This window comes from Ochlerotatus camptorhynchus, unplaced genomic scaffold (assembly GCF_037179485.1).
Source record: "Ochlerotatus camptorhynchus isolate MF236.1 unplaced genomic scaffold, CSIRO-AGI_Acam_v1.1 ptg000094l, whole genome shotgun sequence".
NCBI lineage: Eukaryota > Metazoa > Arthropoda > Insecta > Diptera > Culicidae > Ochlerotatus > Ochlerotatus camptorhynchus.
Window position 1 is genome coordinate 3,431,141 of NW_027040584.1, and position 25,098 is coordinate 3,456,238.

Genomic DNA, 25,098 nt, shown 5'->3' on the forward strand with positions numbered 1-25,098 from the left:
TTTGGTTTGATTCTAAACATTATAAGAAAATTGGCATGACATTTTCGGTGTCGCAATAATTTTGTGTTCGTCCTTTAATTAGTATATAAGCCGGAGATAAAAGATGGATTCTTCAGGGGTGTTGAGTACTTGGCACTGATGCAGTTTGCAAGTAGTAGACGAAATACTCGTATATGTCAAAAGATAAGCAATTATAACGGAATTAAAATAAATAAATCAACACACTCAAAAAGCTTTTCAGAAATTAATCTTATTTATCAAAACAATTATCATTATTTTATTTGAAATTAATTATTTCAATATTTAATCTTGCTAAGAATAAGAAATATTTTAAATTACGGATATGTGACATTGCTGAAAAATAAAAGTCTGATGCGCGAAGGGACTGTCAAAATTGGGTCATTACTGTATAAGTAAACACGTTGAAATCAGATCACTTTTCAAATAGAGTCATATCTCCTTTTCCCTCACATGGTATTCTCCAAAGCTCCATGGAAACCCAGGCTACTTCGACAAAAAAATAAAAAATTAATTATCACCGTAATTGGGTTCTTTAAGGGTATTGATGTAAATGCATATTCGTAATCTGCATTAAAAATGGAACCTAAACCCAAAATTTCATCAATTTTGGCACACTAGAACTATTTTAAACAAGTACGATTACATTTGCAAAAATCACCTAATTAGCGCCCCTCGGTGTCACTTTGTACGGGAGCGAGCTGTCAGTTTGTCAGTTTAGTGTCAAACAGTGAAGTTATTATTTTGCTTTAAATCATGATTTAAAAATCGAGATGAAAGTGCGTGGGGTTGAAAAAAAATATCGCTGTGCTCAGAAAACGAAGCTCTTTCAGATGATATATAAAAACCGATATATTTTTCAAAATTAAAGAACCCAATTAGATATCCTTCATAGCTACATGCCCTCTTAAATACCTATTTAGAGAGAGTATACTGTAATAAAATTCTCTCATTTTCTTTCATTTGTTATCTCTCATTATCATACTCACACTCCATCTAGCACCGCAAGGATGCTGATTGTGATAGACCAATATCTCGCGAACACAAAAAAGGTCCTTACTAGATTTGTTTACAAAAGAAGCGTAAGTCCATATGCACGTTCATCGTTATTTTGAGAAAGGGTGCAGATATCGCAGAACGGACAAAATATTTGATTTATTTGAAAAAGTTCACCGATATTTTGGACTAAGACCCCCTAATAAACAATACCATACCCGAACGATAACCCAAATAATTGAACTATTCCACAAATGGTTTGAATGATACCCTGAACACGTCGTTAAGCAAAATAACCATACCAGATTTTTTAGGCCCTTGCGCTACCGTGGAGCAGTTCCAGGCAAAATAGCGAAAAATATTTTTCTTTTTAATTAACGTTCTCCGATTTGTTTGAAACTTTGCATAATTGTTTGTTATGGCCATTTTTGCTAAAATTCAGCCATTTTATATCACATAAAAATTAAATATTGGCGTACCTGAATTGTAACAAGGTAACGGCATTCCTGGTCGACATGTTCTTTTAATATAATTTAAGGTTAAATTAAAAAATAATGTTAAAAACTCAAAAATCTCAAAATGCTCTTGCCGCTGCTTGATTTTTTTATTTCAAAAAAATTTTTAAGAAAAATTTAAACTTTTGAAATGTTGAAAACAACGGACAGTTGAAAACTGACAAAAATTGTAGAGCATAGGCTATTGGTAACCAGTTTACCAGAGTACCCAATGCTACCGACGCTAGGGAGGCAGCTCCCACACCTGGACCCTACCTACAGTAGCACTTGTTTTGAGTCTATTCTACCCCGAAATTCCATGAAAGATACTAAAATTAACAAATTTAACGATTTTTTTAGACCTGGGCTCAAAACATGCGGATGGTGTATTTTTGATCTTTAAGCAAGTGTAAACAACTCCTGAATATTGCATACATGGTAAACATTGTTTTTTTTTTTTTTTTTTTTTTTTTAATGGAGTTAAAACTCCAATTCTACACAGATTTGACATATGGGGGTTATTTAAACCCATATTCTCCAATAAATTCCCCAATAGTTTCCCAACAGTAACCTTTCGCCTGCGAAAATCATAATTGGTATCTTATAATAAAATTTACTTACTAAATAGATTATTAAAAAAGTTTAAATAAAAATCTTAAATATACGGGAGCAAGGGGAACAATGAGCGTCAAAACACGTACTAAGTGCGACGTGCGCAAGTGAAATTGATTACTAGAGGCTTTATCCATTAGCCAAAACATATAGCCTTGCAGCACACCTGTCGCAGAACGGTTTTAGAAGCTCATATACGACTTATTCCGGTCACAATCAAGTGGCCGTAACTTTCCGAGAATGTGTTGATTTGTAATTCATATATTACGTATTTGAGAATACAGTGGCTGCCAATTTTAATCATTTTTGTTCCTAAGATCCCCCCGCATTGGTTGGCATAGAAAATTCTCAATTAACCCAACGCCCACATTATTTCACATTTATTATAAGCACGTGTTTTTCTTATAGACTGTCTAGTTATAGACATGCGGATGCAAAATCCGTAGATCTGGCAACTGAAAATATACCACCATAAATTTGCCAGCACTGGAAAAAGTTCAATCGCCTCATGACTCAAAGCAAAATTCAAAACAAACCGATTTCGGCAGCAGCTTGTTTGTTGATTTTTACTTCCTCATTCGTTTTTCACCTGTTTCCGTTGGCTAATGTCCCAAAAATGAAGTGCTTTTTTCCACATTGTGAAAATGAGTCCCGAAGCGAGCTCCAAAACGTGGCATTTTTTCGATTTCCGGTGAAAAAATCTGATCGCGAGTTGTGGCTTGGATTCTGCGGGTTGACTGCTGCTTTCAGACTCTCTGATAGTCACCGTTTGTGTAGTGTAAGTTTTTTTTTAATAAAATTTGAAAGATTGAGTGGTATATTTATAAAAAATTTCCCTTTCAGCTGCATTTTAAAGAAGATGATTTGTATAGAGACACAGCTGGAAAGATCCGGAAGATCAATGGTGCTGTTCCGTGGTTTCGAGCCGTCCCTCAGTTAAGTTCAGTTCCAGAACCGAAAACGCTATGCACTGATACAGAAGCTTCAGATTATGGCGAGGTGGAATACCTGGATGAAAGCTTCTGGAATTTCGACTCGGTCGATGCTCTTAACACGGATCAAGCGAATTCAAATCTGTCCACGCAACGTGAAGAATTTTGTGAAGCTGCTGTTGACCTAAACGGATCGGATGCCGAAAATTCAAATCTGCTAACACAGGAAAAGGCTTCGTCGTGCTATGAATGTTTTAACGCTGTTGAGTAAGTTTTTAATTATTAATTTTTGTGGGGTTTTATTTTGATTTATTGATTTTTTTTTTCAGTCAGATTGACCGGTACAAAAACGAAAATCAGGACCTAAAAAGAAAACTAGAAGACTATGAGGACCAGTTGTCAAAAATTAAAAGCGTCGTGAACGATGACCAATACTCCTTAATGACCGGGTTGACGAAGATTGCCAAATGGTCAGACGACAGCGTAACTGAAGGATTGAAGGACCAGATTTATTTGCGGTTCTACAGCATACGAGGTAGAGCGTAAAAAACGCTTTTTGCCTAGTACACGAACCCTACAGGAGAAACTTTAAAACATACACTTCGACCATGGCTGCCTTGATGAAGTTTTGGAACTTCTACAGCACAAGGTGAAAAGCATGTCTGAAATGGACAAAGACGCTGCTATTGTCTTCGACGAAATGGCTATTCAGCCTGGCTCGAACTACTGTTCTAACTTGAAAAAGTATGTTGGTCCTGTCACACTTTCCGGTAACGGTGAGCTAGCGAACCATCTATTGGTATTCATGCTAGTTGGTTTGAGTCGTTAGTCGTTCAATGGCAGTCTGAAGAATGTTGAAGCAATTAACTGAATAAATTATTCTGTAAAAATTCACAGTAGTATGTAGTTTTATTTAATCTTTAGTATAAAGAACAAATCTGGTGAAACTTAATTCGTCAAATACACCTTAGTTTAAATGTTGGTTCTTAAATCTACTTTAGAACCAAGCTTCATCAAAACCGTTTCAATAATTTTTCATATTCGAACACTTTTCTCTGGAAAATCGAGGTAAATTGTTCTCACTCACTGCGTAAGCTTTTATCAATTTCAAATTTAACTAAATAATACGTTTTACTTTCGAAAAATAATATTCCAAATAATTTAATAAATCTTTAATATCCAAAATTACAATACTTCCCCCAACAAAAACGTGTGACATTTCTTCTGCTCGTTTGGATACACGCTCTGACAGTTCTTTTGGATACGTCAAACTGACATTCGCATGTCTATAACTAGACAGTCTATAGTTTTTCTCAGGAGTAGTTATTGTAGTTTAAGAACTATTATAACAACATTTTATACAAAATCTACGGTTCCAATTTTCCGAAACACACGGTGGGTCATATGCACCAAAAAAATTTCAAATAATAATTAGGTGATATAATTTATTAGCTGCTCGTTTGATTTCGGACAGTGAATAGAATTCATTTGAAGATCTATTTTTTAATTATTAGTTATTTTTATTGCCCCTAGAGGATGTTTATAAAGACCTTGGGCGCTCAGTTTTGTCCAAACGGTTTTCATAACCATGCTCATGTAGCAATCAAGGCCTTTATTTACCCACCTGATGATACATGGTAAAAGTATTGTCAAAGCTACTGAATTAATATGGAAACATATGAGTACAAAATATGTTCGTGAGAGCCGCACGTTGGGCAGCGCTGCTCTTGAGCTAAATTGCAGCAATCTTGTATATATCCAGGATCTTGGGATATCAAAAATGCATGTACATTTAGTTCATATAAACACTAGAACCATCTAATGAGAGCATTCTGAACTACACTTTCCATAATTTCAATGCTCTTAGCCCCCCGAACAACATTGTAGAAAACAGCAACCTTGTATATAGCCAGCGTCTTGAGATGTCTATCATGCACGTACGCGAAGTTTACCAGAATACTAAAGCCACCTGGTAAGTGGATTTCAAACTAAACTGTCAACCATCCGAAAAGCCTTACCCTCCTGATCAGAATTGCAGAAACACCAACATTGCATGAAGAAAAGATCACGAGATGTTGATTCTGCATTTACACGAACACTAGTGCTATCTAGTGAGAAAATTTTGAATTAATTTTCCGGCGATTTCGAATTCCCCGCTTTTTCCCAACATTCACAATTTCCCGGGTCACTGGTCTTTCTGTAATATGAGTAGTCAATTTTTTTGTCCGCGGAAAACGAACGATTTCCTAGAGTTATGTTCCACGGTCATGTTTCAATTAATTCCACTATTTATTTGTTTATTTATTTATTGTTTCAATGATTCATCTAACATATGATTGTCTTAATGAATTAAAAAAGTATAATCAAAACAAAAACAGGACACGGTCTAATTCAGGACAGTCTTCTAATAAAAACAGTTAACGGCACATTAAAGTCAAACAATGCATAGACATCATAACGTATTAGCGACGGCACGGATATGTTCATTCAACCCATATTGCCGATAACGAGCTGCGAGATGTACAAAACTACGCTGTCTAATTACTCTCTCAGATGCGTAAAAGAAAAGCTGCCGAAGTAATTCGGGGGAATCCATCTCACTGGTAATGATCTGCAAACACAGCTTGAGCGTTCTGTCTTCTTTGTTCCAAGGTGTCAATTCCAATCAGACGACAGCGATTCACGTAAGACGGCAAGTTAGCCAGCAGGCAAAGCGGATCGCTAAAGTCTTCAGATATTTTGAACATAAAGCCAAGGTGTCTGTGAGCCTGTCAATTCACAGTTCAGTGTTACTCCCAAATCATTGACCTGGCTAATACTCTCTAATGTTTGCTCGGAAATGGAATAATCAAATATTATCGGGTTTTGTGTGCGGTGAAATGATATAACATTGCACTTGTTGATGCTGAGCGTCAAGAAATTGCGGGAGTACCAACTCTGCATATGATCCACAATCAGCTGCAACTCCTCACAATCAGCGATGCAATTGATAACCACATACATTTTGACATCGTCAGGTTAGAATAGCCGGCATCGAGGAGGCATAAGACACGAAAGCTCGTTAACGAAAAGCGAAAACAGAAGGGGTCCCAGATTACTTCCTTGGGGAACGCCGGAAACGTTCGTGAACACTTCAGAACGAGAAGCTCCAATCTTAACGCAAAGTGAACGGTTCGTAAGATAAGATTTGAACCACGAGATGAAGGATCCAGACACTCCGAGTTTCTCAAGCTTGCTCAAAAGAATGTTGAGGTCTACTCGGTCAAATGCAGCCTTGAGATCGGTGTAAACAGCGTCGATTTGTCCGCCAGAGTCCATGGTCCGAACACAGAGCGACACGAATTCGGCCAAACTGACGTTCTTTTTAGAGTTCACAAACGACCAGAAACGCTTTGGATTTCTGCGAAGAGATGATTGCGTACGGAAGACATATCGTCGTTACAGGAATCTTTTGTATTTCCTATAGTCGTTACTTGTGCGGTTGAACTCCTGCTTCGTAATGTACGAACGATTTTGGCAGTATCTTCGTGGTGATTTAGCCCTATACCGTTTCAGTCGACGCAAGTGACCTTTAGACCACGGTGGCTTTGGTGCGGGGCGGACAATAGGTACAAATTAAGCCATGATATCCCAAATCATTTGACTGAAATATTCAACGGCATCGTCAACACATCCAGCTTATTCTAATGGTCGCCAGTCGATACCGGAAATAGCAGCACTAATCGCAGTCGGCTGGACGTAAATCCAGTGTACGATTATTTTCGGAACAATCCTCTAAAACGATTGGCGCTGGGAGGTTCATCAGGACGTCTAAAGCAGGGTGGTCTGCATCAAGAAAGATCAGAGGTTCTATGGCTTCCGAAACGGTGCATGCCAGAGTTGCAGCTTCGTTAGGCAGAACAAGGTCTAGAAAGCGAGCGTTCCTTTTCAATACACCATTGATCTGCGTGAGGCCATGTAAAGCGAAACCGTCGATAAGCGTTGAACTAGCAGCCGATAGAACCGATTGAGGCTCAACCTGGAAAGACCCATCCGTACGACTTACTCCACCGGAGCAAAGGCTGGTTATTATGTCCGATCTGCAGAGCGTAGTCATTGAATTCCAAATTGGAAACAATAGCACCGATAGAGTTCACATGGTTCTGAATACTAATGACATCGTTGCGGTGGTTAGGAGGAAAATAGATCACGCCTACACTAATAACACGACTTGGCATAGTGATTCCAACCCACAGCTGTTCTAGAGCATCAGAAACAGGTGTCGGATCAATATAACTGCTCCAACTAGATGAAACAGCGATTAGGACACCTCCACCATTATAAGGATTGTTCAAGCACCGTGCAAATTTTCGCTAAAAATTCATTCTCCATAGGAGTACATAATTGAACTATTCTACACAATGCACCCTTATAAAGTGCTTATATGTGCTTCCCACAAAATAATTCTTTAGAAAGTTTAGGAAGTTGTAAAAACTTGCAACACGTGTCCATTTCGTCATTGCATCGTTGGTCCGTTAACATAAATACCTGTTTTGAGTAAAGTTCCGCGAACCTGCATAGACCATGTAAGTGCGAAGCAACGCAATCCCGATTTTCCCATCAATCGAAATCAGCCAAAACCCAACCGGCAAGCTCTTCCCAAAATTGAACCGAAACTTTTCCCAGCTGTTGCAAATATAAGTTTAAAAAAATGAACCTCCCATGCTCGATCATTCAGAACATCGACCTGCGCCCAATTTGCCGTTGCTTCATTGGCGTCCGTCCGGAGAGGACGGAGGAGGCTTCTGTGTGCTACTTGTTGATGTTGTTATTATTATTATTATTGCTGTTTGCTACCGCACACAATTCGACGCTCTCCATCCCTCCCCCATTCCTCTACTCAGTTCCGAAATGTTAGTTTCGATTGCTTGCATTTTCCGAGCAGCGCACTGACTGCTGGAAGAAATGGCAGAAATGGAGATTCGCAGCCTCCGCCAGCAGATGGTTCAAATTTATCAAAGTTTTCGACTTTTCATCATCATCACCATCTTCATGAATTTCTAATTCCGATTCCGGCTGCAAATGCTGGAGTGCAAATACTCTCCGAACAGTGAGAGCGAGCCGAAGAATGCGGTCAACTGCGATCGGTCGCGGTACACGCTAAACTGAAATCCATAAATCAAGTCCCAAATAGGTAGAAATTCAACATTTCCTGGTTGTTCAACCCTCGCGAAGTGAGAAGTGCTTTCGGTGCAACGCCTACTCCCCTGCCTTAGAAGATGCTAATGACTTGATTTGGACACTGAGATAAAATCGCACCAGCAAAACTGAACGATTGTCTTCCGAATCTGGAGAGATCAGATTTTTTCACACGATTCTAACAGTTGTTTTTTGGTAATTCCTATTTGGGATGGGGCCTCCGTGGAGGTGGTCTGTGTTTTTTAATGATGGCGGTGTTTATCATTAAAAGCAAGCGGTTCTCACCTTTCCGGTCGCAAGAGGCAATCGGGTTTTATTATTCTCCTCAGCTAAATCCAACGTAGGTGGCGGTAGTAGTTACTTCCACAAATTGCCTACACTGAGCTTGTTTGTCTATCCTTTCGGTGCGGTGTGGTCTCACTGTTTTACCAAACAAAGAACTTATTTTCTTCTCCAGACCAAGGGAATTAAAATTCTTCAGCTAAACCCTTTGACACACACACTCTGCACAGCGAAAAGGCCCATAAATCGTGCACCGTGTTATCTTTTGCGCTGTGCAATATTTTCCGCTCTTTCTCCAAACAGACAGCGACGACGACGACAGTCACTACACCAACACTATCTTTATGCAAACAACTGGAGCTTCACGGTCACTTGGAGCTTCCTTTTCTGCCTTGGCACACTCTCTAGTTACACATTATTCTGCATGTTGCATCTTTTTTTTTACACACGAATCCAAGCGACGACACTGACCGCAAAAAACCACTCTTCAGAATAAATACAAGATTTAAGAGCGCAGCGCCACGAATCATAAAAGGCAGAAAAGAAATTCCTTTCTTTCTCACACTCCTACCGATGAAATTGGGCACTGGACTAAGTTACCAACATCCAGAACGACGAGAGGAAACGCGGGGGTTCGTTGTTTGCCTTCGCCTTGGAGTCACTCGCGACGACGACGACGACGACGACGACGGATCGATTCTTGACTTGAATGAATGTGTTGTGCTCACGCACGGGCATGAGATTTCGGAAAAACGTTCTTAACCGTTTCGCGACTAAAATCAAACTAAGCCACTGCTCAGGAAAGTGTGACCGGAAAAAGCAACCTCAGCTGCCTGCTGGATCGAGATCGAGAGCCACCGCCGCTCTGCCTGGCCTGTCTACTGTGGGATCTCAGTCGTGAGTTACCTGCATGCATCATCACCGTCATAGAAGGTAGGATTAAATAAACAAATAAATAACTTCAAACGCCTCCAGACGAATCCGCACTGATCCGCGTCCCGTCCCGACCCACTGCCCACCCACCAACGTGGTCAATGGAGACTTGAACGAAAGATTTCCTACACGCCGCGAATGCAGTTGGACCCCGATGGTGTGTTGAGCGCAATCTTCAACCGCCGACGACCGAGAGAAAGAGAGATTGCGATGAGAGGTGAGAGTCAGTCGAACAGTCAGCGACCAGGGCAATGAAAAAGATAATGATTCATTTCAGCGGCGAAACAACGACACACGGCTGGATCATGCAACTGACTGTTGAACTCGATGGGGAATGGGAATGGATTTCTGGAGCGATCGACAACGGCGGAACGAACGGAGTGAGATTCCTGGAAAAGATGTGCGGTCCAAAAGAGAAGAACCCAAACATTGTTGTTGTTGTTGTTGGCGGTGGTGGTGTTTTATGCGGTCGATTGAGAGTGGGTTCAACGAGAGTGATCAACGAAGGTGCGCGCGGGTGGATGGAGAACGGAGTTAAGTAGAACACTGCGAGAGAGCGAAGTTCAGTGGCAAGAAGTGTGGTAGTTAAGGCAATGTAGGTAATAGAACTGATGGACCTTCGTTGGACTGTGGTCAAGATAAGTACTCATCTGGGCTGTGGCTGGGAGTGAGTCATGTGGCATCAAGCTGAACCATGTATTAGGTCGTAAGTAACATTGACAGATTCTCTTCGTCGACTTTCTCTTTGCATCCTCGCGGGCATTGTAAGACATTTCACATAGATCGATGAAAGAACATACACGGTGTTTCGCGAAAACCCATTAATGGGTATAAAAATACCCATTTCCGCTAAAAGTGCCCCTCCTCATTGAATGGGTAAACTATGGTTTACTCATAAATGGGTAAATGGGTGGTCTGTCAATAAGTGGGTGTTTTTTCACCCATTATCTTAAATTGTGTTTATCGTAAAATGGGTGAAGAAATACCCATTTTTACAAATGGAGGATGCAATCGCTCGTTGATGTAAAAACTTTCTAAACAAATGCAGGTGTTCCGCTCAAATTTTACACGAAATATTATAATACCAATAATACCGGATTCTAACATTTCCGGAGATCGTCTATTTTCGCTAAATATGTTTGCATTCCCAATGAATCGGTGACGGAAATGAGACGATGAATTTTCGAAGTGTTTTTTCACCCATTAGTGGGTAAAAAATATACCCATTATTCAACCGTGAACTGATTCTTTAAATGGGAATTTTTTACCCATTTTATGATTTCAAAATTCCCCTATTTTTTGACAGCTGCATACATGGTTTGAAATGGGTATTTTTTACCCATTTTCACGAAACACCGTGTATTACCTAGCTTCTAGTATGATACACACTATAAGAAACTGTTGTGTACCCAAGTTATTAACGAAAGAGAAAGTCGGTGAAGAGAATCGATCAATATTACATAGGACCTAATGTATTTTTCAGCTTGACATAGTTCAGAAATGAATACAGTCAACTTTCCCTAACTCGGCATTGAAGAGACCGCCCAAGGGAAAAATCGTATGGACAAATAGTACAAAGCAGCCGTTAGGAAGAATTGACTGGGAAAAGAATACTATGTTGGTTCAACATCTCTTTTCAAGCACTGGCTAACCTGGAGGTAGCAGATAAGCTTTTGACAAGGGAACCTTAGGGCATCAATATCGCATACTTTTGACCAAATCTAATTTTCAAACCTGTGAACAATGCAAAGATAACTTCTAAATCTAGCACTATTTTCGGATAATTTGACTATATTCGATAGTAGTTAGCCGCACAAAACCTGTAGATTGCGTTCGAGCATGTTACAACCCAAGTATTCAAAAGTTCCGCATTCAACACTTTCAAGTTCCATAAAGTTCGAATAAAGTTCTGACAGAACTTTCAAGTTCCATAAAATTCAAATAAAGTTCCGACAGAACTTTCAAGTTCCATAAAGTTCAAATAAAGTTCCGACAGAGCTTTCAAGCCACATGAAGCAATCCGCACAAATCTTTTTTTGTAACAAAATTTAATGTACGTTAATATGAAATAATCAGTGGCCCGAATAAATCATAATTCTTTTATTTATGCAACATTCTATCCAAAAATAAAAAATAAATTAAAAAGTAATTTCCTGGATTCGAACCCGTGTATTCGGCATGTGATCTACGATTGCCAACCACTGCGCCACAAGTGTGATGGAATACAATGGGGGCAAACACCAATTTAAATTCATCAAGGTGTTGTGTTTCGTATTCAAGTCAGTCAGCTGGCTCAGAAAACTCCAACAATAGGTAGGACAACAGCTCACTTTAATATATTTCAGATGACGTAGTGGTTCGTGCTGAGACTCTCACGCAGAAGGACTGGGTTTAATTCTTCAAACAGCTCCATTACTACTACTAATGCTTATAAATCAATACACATTAATACCTGCCTTTAGAAATAACTTTCATAAAAGTGCGAACTAAATATAGAATTGGTGTAGAGGACAAAAACCTTTTTTAATTTATTTTCTAAAAGTTCCGTTCAAGTTCCACCAGAGGCTGCTTAGAATGCTCTTCAATTATGGTACCGGAACTTTCAAGTTCTTATAACGACTTAAAAATGAGGCTGCTTAGAATTCTATAGACCACCTTCAACCAAGGTGCTTAAGCCATAAATAGCCTTTTATCAGAACTTTTGGCTACTTGGGAAGTGCAACATTTCAACGAACGATTGACTCGGTTTGGTTTTTTGGTTGATTGGAGTTCAGCAAATTGCATGAGGATGTTCTGAGAATTTTATAGACCTTCCAAGAGATGATTTATGAAAAGTTTGTTTGGTTAACTTTCTATACGCATTCAGAGAACAATCAGGCAGGAGAAGTATCTTACAAGCATCCGAATTCAATGAAAATTTCTATATGTTCCTTATTTTTGTGTTGTTCTCTTAAGTTTCTTAAGCACAGAATTCTCTTAAGCCCTCTGTAGTCCTTGAAAGCCACAGCTGTAGTTCCTTCAAATGCTCTGAAGTTCCTTCAATCTTCCTTGAAGATCCCTGAATTTCTCTTGATGTTGTCTAAAATTTTTGCACAGTAGTGAAAAACTACACATTGCTAATTTTTTCCAATTCATTGTTCAATTTATTGACGGATGATTAATTTTTATGGTGTGATAGACAATAATATTTTTCATAATATTTTGGAAAAAATATAATTTGGCAAAAAAATGGTTTGGTTCCAGCATCAATGACGAAAGAATTTTCTTGAAAACCGGTGAATTCAAATTCAATACTGTACAACATTTGGTCTTTGGCAGCATGTTGTTCTCATGGCTAATACCAAAGACAACATATAAAGAAGACTGGCAACTCTTCCATTTTCTCATAAGACCGCTATGGGACCGACACAATCGCGTCATCTACCGCGCAAAGACAAATGCTTCGAACGAATTTGATAGCAAAGATTACAACCTCAGAAGAAAGGTTTATGTATTTGCTCATTTTTCTATACAGTACTTCCACCTTCGTTCGAGCGCAGCGCTACTGTATCTGTTGCTCGGATTCTGGAAGAGTTGCCAGTCTTCTTGATTTGATGTCTTCGCTAATACTCAAGATAAATCACCCCCAGATCTATATAAAAATTACATGTGTGACGAATTTCGCGCCAACTCAACAATTGGTTGGCAGCACCATCTCAAATTTCAATCTTTGTGGATGTATAGAAATTTTTTACTTAAAAATCTTTGCATACTTATTTTATAAAAAAAAAACTTAACCACCATCTGAACATTTGTCAATATTTTCTACAAAAAAAAAACAAAAATTTAACTCAAAATTGATAAATCCTACAAAAAATATTGTGTAGCAATGATTTGTAGGAAATTGTATGAGCTATTATAAGAAAATATGAAAACAATAAAAATGTTATAACTACACTGAAAAAATAAATAATTATAAATATTAAAACAAATTCCTAAAACTACATTTTTTAAATCAGATTTTTTTTTTCTATGGAAAGACCATTTATCTACAAGTCGTACATACATCCCAATATGGGCATTTTAAAGGGAAAAAAACTTAGGGTAAATGATGTTGGTGTTGGTTGGACCTATTCAAGCCATTTCGCACTACATCTGAATGTATGTCGCATTTTCTCTATGAATATAGCATATGGACATGAAACATTTGTGATCGGTGGAAAAGTCTATCTTTCTAACTTCTAATAATACTATGTTTTTATTCGACAAATTACGATGGTTTGACATAAAAAACGCTCATAGTAGAACCTTTTTTTTCATGTAGAACTCGAATCGCTTTGTGGTCTGCGACAAAGTTGTTCTGCATAGTTTTCCCGATCCAAGTATCAAGTTTCATTCCCTGCGCTTTGATCAGAGAGCGTATAGGACGTCGTTGTGCCAATTTGGTCGTCGCACATTTCAAGTATGAGAGAGTGATTGCAGTTAGATCAAAAGTGCCTGAGAAAAATGCAAGTACTTTCGAGCATTACCCGAAGTTGCGGACCCTTATTACCGATGTCACTTCACGGTGAAGTGACAACTTATCACTCACGGTGAAGTGATTCCCTTTTTGATTTACACGGCAACTGGTCACTTCACTTCGTTTTCACCGTGAAGTGACACCCGTAATAAGGCCCGCGATAGTGAAGATATGATCACAGCGTCAACACTCTCAAAATGTTCATCGAAATCGCTTTTAATAGTAAATTTAAATGTTTATTAGTTGGTAGTAACGCCACTTGTAGCGCGCATAAACAATACCCTTGCGTTTGACGTTTGCACACTACAGATATCCATCACACTGTATACGACAGATTGTGGTAGTGTTTACAATGAGAAATGTTCAATGTGTTGCGTCTATCTGTCTGTGATATAATGTTGAGGTAACGTTAGGATAAAATCAAAACATTGGGAATGATAACGCATCGCTATCAGACGGCCATATGAGTACCCAAATCGCAATATAGCTTGTATATACTTACTTTGCTTGAGTATGGTTAGTTGGGGAATCCGATTAAATTGTCACTTCTTGAAAATAATCTCTTACGTATTTCTTTCATTCTCTCCAAATGGTGATGGTGCGCTTGTAAATTAGGAATTCCCTCACTACGCGGTGCTAATGTACATATAAACTTTCTGTATCTATAAGCTATATCTTGAAATGCTCGAAGTCTGGACATCTACGTGAAGTCCACTCGTAGACCAGTGTCACGTAGCGAGAGATTTCCGAGCCTGAACAACTTTCCCGAAGACAGAAGCATTCTAAATAGTGAAGATCTCAAGATCGAATTAAAAGAGGAAGTGACTTTCATAGATATAATACTAGAAACGCGGATGAAATAAGAACACCACATGTCTTGACTTGTGCTTCACAGAATTCATTATTTTTAAAGGAATAAATGTTTTCAATTCGATGCCTAGACACATTAAACGTGCCTCAACATTAGCAGAATTTTAGAGACATTGCATTTCACACGTTAAAACTGTCTTTTGAACGTTAACGGTTGACAAATTATGTATCTTGACGAAGTTTTTTTAACGGATTATTATATGGATAGCTTTTATAATGACTTTTTGACGTAGGACTACGTCTTTGATTTCTATATGGGGGTACACTTTGTGAAAACCGAAAATGGAACAAGTAACAAATTAAGAAAGATTTTGAACGTTAATAACTCAGCTGCCCCTGGTCTAATTTCAATAATTTTATCATCAATCGATCAGAAATATGGCTACGCATCGATAACAATGCTTCCGAATGTTGATTTTCAACTAGAAACTATTGAAAAACTGGTTAATGTCCAGCATTGTCCAAAAACGTCGAATTAACTAACAAATCCACCAATTACCTACATGCATATGCTGCTTCCCCAGCACAGTCGTCAGAGAGTAGTAAGTAGACGAAACAAGTCGAAGTGGCATTCACCTCCGATCCTCAGGCGCGTGCGAATAGGGAGGATGGAATTGACTAATATTTTGCACACTCATCGCCATATTCAGAACCAACCGCAAATTCTTCGAGATAACCACCATCCGTCGTCTGGCTCGCCGTGGTGGTGTCTGACGTATCTCCAGTCTGATTTACGAGGTGTGCTGAAGGTGTTCCTGAAAAATTAGATCCGTGATGCTGTCACCTACACTAAACACGCCAAGCGTAAGCGGCCATGGATGTCATCTACGTTTTTGAAGTGACAGAGATGCACTCTGTTTGGTTTCGGAGGTTAAATCATCACCAACTTTGGCAACAAAACGGCTCTTTTCAGGGCCACCAAGCTTATTACAGTAAAGAGTAGGAATAGAATTCATCTGCCTGTTTGTCCATATTCAGAAACACACGATTACACAAAATGCTCATGTAATCAAACTGGAAGCAGGGGTACAAATTATTTTGATCAACTTTGAATCGCCACGGCTGGATATTTTCCATGGAAGAAGCAACAATCTAGCATCTAATTCGACGAAGACGGCAGGAAAAATTTGTGAAGCCGAGTTATTTACGAAAGATAGTGTCGATGAAGAGAATCGATCGATGTAGATAGGACCTATTGAAAAGTGACGTTTCCGTGCTGAGCTCCAATGCTACCGACGCCAAGGAGGCAGCTCCCAGAGATGTTATGCCTTAGAACATGCCGGTGGCACCGACTGAGATTGGACCCAGGCCTGCTGGGGTGAGAGGTAATCACGCTAACCACCGGCGCCGATATCTTTCAAGGTGATATCACGGCGAATGAGAACAACCCAAATTTGAGTTTAGTTATCTCAGAAATAAGAAATACAGTGCACGGAACTCAGCGATGAGTAAGTGGCCATGGATGTCCTCTTCAATAAAACGGCTTACATCAGTAAAGAGTTAGTGCTGTCTCAGGTGAGCCTGTCGACGATTCTCCGTTCACCTCGGAGGAACTTGTGACGCTCGTGGCCGAGGTCATCATCATCTTGCGCACCTGCAAGACTCGATCTGAACAGCTACATGCTGCCCTGTCCCTTGTCGCTAAGTATGGACCGTGAAGCCATCAAGATCGTAAATTGGAACGCTTGCTCCTTGAAGAGCAAAAACATCGAGTTTGTCGAGTTTCTCAATGAACGAAACATCGACATTGCGATCATAACTGAAACCCACCTAAAGCCTGAAACAAACGTCTACCTTCCCGATTTCCGGCTCGTGAGGCTAGATCGAACCAACTCTGGAGGAGGAGGAGTGGCTATTGCAATAAGGAGAAACATCTGCTGTCGACTGATGCCCAGCTTTCAGCTGAAGATCATCGAAGCCGTAGGGGTGGAAGTTTCTACTCCTATCGGCCCCATCGCCATCGTCGCGGCTTACTGCCCCAAACAAGTCAACATCAGGGACGGATCGGCAGCAGATCTGCGACGAGATATTATCAAGCTAACACGACGACGGGAAAACTTTATCATCGCTGGCGACCTGAACGCCAAACATCAAGCTTGGGGCAACAATCGGCGCAATCTAAACGGCACCATCCTGAACAACGACCTGCAGGAAGCGCAGTACAACATCTTGAGTCCGGAAACTCCCACCCGGTTGAGTCGGTCCGGTGTTCACGCTACCATCGATATCTTCATCAGCAACATGGGCAACAACATCGCTCAACCTATCACCTATCAGGAACTTAGCTCGGACCACTACTCCGTAAATCGATTTGAAGCTTTCCGGCGCAACTATCATCGTGTTGACAGGGGTCAGTTCCAACATTGCATCGACACCGCTGTAGACTACGATGTCCAACCGAAATCGTCCGAAGATGTTGACTGGTGTCTGCGCTCCATCGATCAAGCGATTTCCCGGGCCAGGGAGCTACATGTGCCAGTATCCAGACAGGTGAGTAATACTCTGAACCTTGACAAGCCTACTAAAGACCTCATTAGACTCCGCAACACGATTCGTAGGCAGTACCAGCGTACTGGGCTGCCTAACCTGAAGACCAATTGCAACCGTTTGAACAAAATCATCCAAGCCAGGATGGTGGATCTCAGAAATATCGATTTTGCAAACAAGATTCGCTCTCTCCCAGATTGTGCTAAGCCATTCTGGAAAATGGCAAAGATTTTGAAAAATAAGCCGAGGCCCATTCCTCCCCTTTCCTCTCCTAACCAAAATTCGGACCCATCTTTACTAATAACCCCATTTGAAAAGGCCAATGCTCTTGGACAACACTTTGTAAATTCACATAACCTTGGCCACGCCATGGTGAGTCCCCACGAGCCTGCAGTATCACAGGCAATGTCTAGAGTCGCTGCCACCCCCGTAGTTGTCCCTGACGAAACTAGAATATCGGCTGATGAGGTGATAGCAGCGATTAAATCAACAAAGAACATGAAGGCCGCTGGTGTCGATGGAGTGGTCAACCTCGAGCTGAAAAACTTGAGTGTTGACTTCTTCAAGCACCTTGCAGTGGTCTTCAACAAGTGTTTAATGCTTGGCTACTTCCCTGCATGCTGGAAGTTAGCCAAAGTTATTCCAATTCACAAACCTGGCAAAGACCCTACCAGTGCCAAAAGCTATCGCCCCATCAGCCTCTTGTCATCCATCTCGAAGCTATTGGAAAAACTGATACTCAGCCGTCTGCTGGTGTTTTCAAATGATAATAACATCTTTCTCAAAGAACAATTCGGATTTAGGAAAGGCCACTCTACCATCCACCAACTCGCACGGGTTAGTAACATCATCAAGTGGAACAAGTCCGTTTCCAATACATCTGCCATGGCATTGATGGACGTCGAGAAGCCGTTCGACAATGTCTGGCATGATGGCCTAGTGTACAAGCTGCATCGATACAACTTCCCGATCTTCCTCGTGAAGATCATCAAAAACTACTTGTCGGGCAGATCATTCCAGGTCTACTTGAACAATGTCTCCTCTGATACGTTCAACGCTGATGCTGGGGTTCCCCAGGGTAGCCTCCTTGGTCCTATCCTCTTCAACATCTTCACGTCAGATGTTCCTCCCCTTCCGGGTGGTGGTATTTTGTCAATGTTTGCGGATGACACTGCCATGATCTATAAGGGTCGAGTGATCCGTGCTCTGACAAGAAAACTCCAATCAGGCCTGGATGTTCTGTCCGACTATTTTAAAAGCTGGAAGATTTGTATCAATGCAGCTAAAACACAGACCATCCTGTTTCCACACTCCAATTCACCCCGGCTTGTTCCGCCTGCTAACTCAAAAGTCCACCTTGATAACACTCCAATTGAATGGTCGAGTGAAGTCGTCTACCTTGGTCTCACCCTTGACAGCAAGTTGCTATTCCGGTCCCATGTGGACAAAACATCCACCAAGTGCAACATCTTGATTAGGTCGCTCTACCCACTTATCAACAGGAAGTCCACCTTTTCCCTTAAAAACAAGCTTGCCATCCACAAGCAAATCATCCTCCCCACCATTGAGTACGTAACGCCAATCTGGGAGAGTTGTGCTATGTGCCATCACCTCAAACTCCAAAGGATCCAGAACAAGATCCTTAGGATGATCCTAAACAGTCCTCCACGGACCCGCAATTCTGAGGTCCACCGCCTGGCTGGCATTCAGCCTCTCGAAGAGCGACGAACGGTCTCCATGGAAAGGTTCAGAGACACCTGTCTGAGATCAGATCATCAGATCATACGTGATCTGGCACGTTAGGTTAAGTTAGAGTCGTAGTTAGGTAAATGAGGTCCGTGATGCTGTCACCTACACTAAACACGCCAAGCGTAAGTGGCCATGGATGTCCTCTTCAATAAAACGGCCCTTTTCAGGGCCATCAAGCTTACATCAGTAAAGAGTTGGAATAGAATTTATCTGTGCTTGTTTGTCCATATTCAGAACCATAAGCCCCAAATGACCACACAAACTTGGAAGCAGGGGTACAAGTGATTTTGATTGATTCTCGAAATTAACTTTCTCATTGAAAAAGATTACTACAAATTTGGTACGCCTACAATTCGAAAACGGAAAGAGTTGAGATAATAGATAATTGATCAATTAAAAGAACTTAATGCTCTTCACATTTATTCCGTCCACTAGCGGTCCTACGTCAAGCATCCATTCGTGCCCCTAGGCACAGACCCTTCTACTTTTAATAATTATTGTAGCACTGCAAAAACTATTTTGTTCGCCAATAGTAGCAGTAATTTTTTTTTGAGTAATATACAAAGGTTTGAGCGTATATTGTATACAAGCTTGCAAATAATTTCGATGTTTTTGCCAAATTTAGCTTAAAATTAAACGACGGGAGATTTTATGCGGGTGTTAAAATACAGATTTTTTTCTGTGCAGGCCGTCGTGGTTTTCCGAAGGCCACTTTTCTACTATTTAAAAAGCTATTTCAGTGCACAAGTAACCAACAAGCCCGCTAATCACCCTTTTTGCTCTATATGGCTGATGTACGACTAATATAAAGTTTGGGTTATATATTAAACTTATACCGCAAAATTTTGATTATTGGCTGATTTTCGTATTGGGTATAGTAATTGCTGCAACCGTTACTTGTTGTATATTATCTTACTTTATCAGTATGTAATATAACAATTTTGTGAAGTGACCGACATAGACTGACCAAAAGCATTTTCCCAGTAAGGTATTACATTTCGAATGAAATGTACTACTTGACTAGAATACCTGCATTCCAAATATCAAAGGGTTCTGCCAGCCCCTTATCCAGAAAAAAAACGTCTTATATTGAAAATTGACGTACAAGAGCAAGAGCATAGCAGATGTTCAAAGTCTTCCTTTTCTATTCCACAGAATCGACACATATCCTCGTGAACCTTTCCCATCCACCTCAGGTGATATTTACATCGACAATGTCGTGTTATCAAACCAATATAAAGGGTGTCCACATTTAAATTGCATCACTTAGAAGTACTCGCCAAAAATAAACCTCTCAACCGATTGTCATGAAATTTAAGATTTAAGAAACGGAAGCAGTCGTTTCTTCAGGAACTCATTCATGTAGACTTGGCCATTTACGGTTGTAGTTGTTACGAAAGGCTTGCATCGTTTCCGCACAAACAAATCGCCTGCCAAATCATGAATTTCTTGGGGAACTTCAACACTTGCTGTTTCCTGAGGGACTGTGAGACATCGAACTTGTCTTTTGCAGTCACATACTGGTTTCGCGGAATTTGTTTGAAATCTGCGTTTACTTATGTTTCATTGTCCATGATACAACTGTGCGGTTTTGTCAACACTTGTGTGTACAGCTCACGTGCCCGCGTTTTAGCTGTTCTATTCTGTCGTTCATTACAGGCTGGTGCTTTCTGAACTTTGAATGAACATAGTCCTTGGCTTCTCGAATGGAATAGTTGGGTTTTTGTTTGAAAGCAGTAACCACTCGCATGTGATCTTCAACGCAGTAAGGAACACTTTTTATTGCACTCACTTGCTTCCGATAGACTGTTAAATGTTCTCCGAAACGTTTTATGACACGAGAAACAGTAGATTGCTGGATTCCCAACATCTTTCCGATGACTCGGTGCGAAAGATGTGGGTTGTTGAGGTGAGTGTTCAAAATTTTCTCGTACACGCGCTGTTCCTTCGACTCCATTTTCAAAACTACTAGAAATTTCACAATGAAACTCACACAGTGTAAATACTACACACTGAGGCCATCTTCCCAAAAATTTCAATTAAATTAACCCAAAGGGCAAAATGTTACAGCTTTTGGAGAGTGATGCAATTTAACAGGGTACACCCTTTAGACACTGAGGTCTTTCTTCAAGAATTCAAGAATTTTGCTAGTCATTGAAATGTTCGGAATTATAAACCGTTCGACTGCCTAGCAATGGAAGTGTTGTTCCAATTGGTCTCCACTTTCTTTTTTTGCAGATATTCGAATGACTATAATTTCTACGCAAGCATATTACAGAGCATTCATGAATTGTTTGAATTTCTGCTTGAAACACGGTTAGCCAGTAACCCATAGATATTGAGATATCTATTCCTGGACCAGTTACCGCTGCTCCCACACGATTGTTCAATCTAGAATCGTCTGTATTGAAGACAATTTAAATTTGAGCGGATGTATTGTCCCACACTTTCCCCAACACCACGATCAAATGCTGTCACATTGTATAAACGGTCGAAATGATACTTTTTCTCCACCCAGTCTTCATTTTTTAATACAAGAAAATTAATATCAAACATTTTTAGATTACTAAGCAGTCGTTTAAGATCACCTTCCAGGAAGAGCTTTGTCCGCTGAACCCTTGAAGCATGCCTTTCAGCTTCTAATTGGATAAATTGATTCAACGGAAGCAGCTAAACTAGAGCATCTAGTGCCATCAGTCAGTTAGGAACTTAGACCTTGGAATACCCCAGTGAAAAAAAGTGAGTCAACTCATAAGTTTCTGATACTTCTGAATTTTGGGCCATTTGTAAATGGCTTTTGAAACTATGTTTAGTGTTCGTATCAAAAGAAAGCTTGACGAGTTGTGTAAAGGGTGATACGGTCAAAATTTGGTCAATATCAACTTGACGTATTTCTTTCAATTTTGCATTTAAAAAACCTGAACACCCCTCATTTTGAAGGTGTGTGTGTGTAGAATGTTGCTCCTATTTTGATTTTGGAATTCACTCTTCAGTTGTCAAAATGCCGTCCAAGCAAGAAGAGCAGCGAATCAAAATTTTGCTCGCGCATCGCGAAAATCCGACCTACTCGCACGCAAAGTTGGCAAAATCGCTAAAAGTTGCCAAATCAACCGTTACAAATGTAATTAAAGTGTTTGGGGAACGTTTGTCGACAGCCAGGAAGTCTGGATCGGGGGGAAATCGAAAACCGGAAGCCGCTGAGACGACAAAGAGAGTTGCCGGTAGTTTCAAGCGAAACCCTAACCTCTCTCTCCGAGATGCCGCAAATAAGCTGGGTGTATCGTCTACAACCGTGCATCGAGCCAAAAAACGAGCCGGACTATCGACTTACAAGAAGGTAGTGACTCCAAATCGCGATGATAAACAAAATACGACGGCCAAAGCGCGATCCCGGAGGCTGTACACGACGATGCTGACGAAGTTTGACTGCGTGGTAATGGACGACGAAACCTACGTCAAAGCCGACTACAAGCAGCTTCCGGGACAGGAGTTTTATACGGCAAAAGGAAGGGGAAAGGTAGCAGATGTTTTCAAGCACATGAAACTGTCAAAGTTCGCAAAGAAATATCTGGTTTGGCAAGCCATCTGTACCTGTGGCTTGAAAAGCAGCATTTTCATAGCTTCCGGGACTGTCAACCAAGAAATTTACGTGAAAGAGTGTTTGAATAAACGTCTGCTGCCTTTCCTGAAGAAACACGGTTGTTCCGTACTGTTTTGGCCGGATTTGGCATCTTGCCATTACGGTAAAAAGGCCATGGAGTGGTACGCCGCCAACAACGTGCAGGTGGTTCCCAAGGACAAGAACCCTCCCAACACGCCAGAGCTCCGCCCAATTGAGAAATACTGGGCTATTGTCAAGCGGAACCTAAAGAAGACCAAAAAAACTGCTAAGGGCGAGCAGCAGTTCAAGGCAAACTGGCTTTCTGCGGCGAAGAAGGTGGACAAGGTGGCTGTACAAAATCTGATGGCAGGGGTCAAGCGTAAGGCCCGGCAATTCGGATTTGGAAAAGCGGAAGCCTAACTGAATATTTTTCCTGAATTTTATACTAATTGAACTTGAAAAAGAAATTTAATTTGATTTTTTAAATAAACGATTTCACCGATTTACACGCGTTTTCCCTTGACCAAATTTTGACCGTATCACCCTTTAGTGTCATGTTTTAGTGCTTTTCCCATTTCGATTGCGATTAATTCTACTGTGCAGCAGCATGTTGATGATTCGGAGGTTTCAACTAACTGCAGCTCCGACGATTACAGACATTTGACGGCTATTATGTCTCTAATCATTTTATCAGCAGCTGCAGAAAACCGTGTGAGTCGTGTCACATTGAAGAAATTGCTAGTGATTGACCGGAGGCGGAGAGATCGGTGAGATCAATCTAATTATAAGTTAATCAAAAATTCTGCTCCACTATTACTAAATACGCGCTGTATTTGAAAATATCATGTTTTTTTTAATCTGGAAGTGTATTGGCATTGCCATTGCCAAATTGATAATGGTAATGTTTACATGCGGGACTTATTGTATGTGAAAGTGATCTCGGAATGGACGTGAATTACCAGGCATTCTGAAATGAGTTGATGGATCTGCAGTAGAGCCACAGATTAACAAACATAACATACTACCGTTATCTGTTGAGTCTATTGTGATGCGTAGTACGCTGAACAGGTGGCAGTAGTGTGTGAACGTCAAACGCAAGGGAATAGACTAAGCGCATCACTAGTGGTGGTACTACCAACTAAGATACTTTTAAATTTACCGTTAAATGCTTGTTCGATAAACAACTTGCGAGTTTTATGTCTTTTTATCTGTGGTAGAGCTATCAAATTCTAACTCCCGAACTAAAGCTGCTTTAAATAGTAACCTCAAGGATTATTGCAAGCAGATTTTTTTTTTTCCATAATACCACTGTCGGCATGTGGGGGTTAGATACACATACACTTACACATAACTCATAAGTTTCCGATACTCCCCACCATGAAAAACGTCCAATCTACAGCGTATCGCAACCGTCAAAACCCGGGGCAAGAGAAAGAAATCATCTGCCCATATTCCGAGCAAACACACGCCAAAAATGGCAACCGAAAGTCTCTTCGCACTCAGGCACTGCGCAGTAGGCATATCATCAGTCTGCCTGTCTGTTCTGTAAACCGACGCCGACGCCGGCAAGCGGATCTCCGTATCCAATTTCGGTTTATCTATATGGATCCGTTCTTGGACATACCCAAAAACCACTCCTACTCGACTGGGAATAGTCATAACCTCAGTGGAACAACCGAACGGAGAAGACAGAGATATTCGCGCAAACATGCCATTGCAGATATTGAAAGCGTAACTTTTCAAATAGACTTAACGGCTTTTTTAAACAACAATCTCTTCAATCATCGTTGATTTATCGTAACTGCCACAACAGCTAACAACACCAACCAGCTTAGGGACACTATCCCCAACCGGCAATTACGTCTATTTAAAAAGTTGCGCTTGATTAAGTCATAAAATAAGGTTCCGGAGGGCCTTCGCTGTGACACTGGGCGTCCCTGTTTTCTTTTTCTGAGATTTCGCCAAATAGGGAACTACGAGTGAAATCAACTCGAGCCGCACGCTGCGTTGTCTTGTTGCGTGTACGACAATTCACAATCCCCGAAAACACAAAGCGGCCTTTGTCCGTCCACAAATGGAACGGATTTGATATGTAATATATTTTATTGTTTGTTTTGTTTCAACTTTGCCGCCCAATGAAATTGGTGATGATTGATGGGTTTCACCGCGTCGCATGCTAATAACATCGCATAGACCGAGCGGCTCCAATCAGGAAAATCAGGCCTGTCAGGTCAGTCAGATTGAGCTGACAGTTCTGTTGGCGTCACTTGAAGAGAAAGTCGATCAATTTTTCTTGCAAAATTTTTCGCATGCGCCTTCTTCCGAGGCTAGTCCGAGTTTTCAAAATTGTGGGAAATGGAAAAGTGCATCCGTTTCGCAGCCTACTCCTCGAGACACTTGGGTGACGCCATCGTTTGTGCGCGTGAAACCCGTCAAGACCCGGTCTAG

At 40.6% G+C, this 25,098-nt stretch overlaps 1 protein-coding gene across 2 annotated transcripts in view; it reads right to left on the minus strand.

The window, feature by feature from the left end:
• Positions 1-25,098, minus strand: part of LOC135698732 (mucin-2-like) — a 133,323-nt gene that overhangs the window by 79,914 nt on the left and 28,311 nt on the right. Inside the window, exon 1 of one of the 2 annotated variants that reach the window (XM_065218821.1) lies at positions 8,516-9,277. The exons of the other annotated variant lie outside the window; for it this stretch is intronic. The gene's annotated coding sequence lies outside the window, so the exon portion shown is untranslated. Of the gene's footprint in view, positions 1-8,515; positions 9,278-25,098 lie in introns of those variants that run through there. 2 annotated transcript variants of the gene reach the window in all.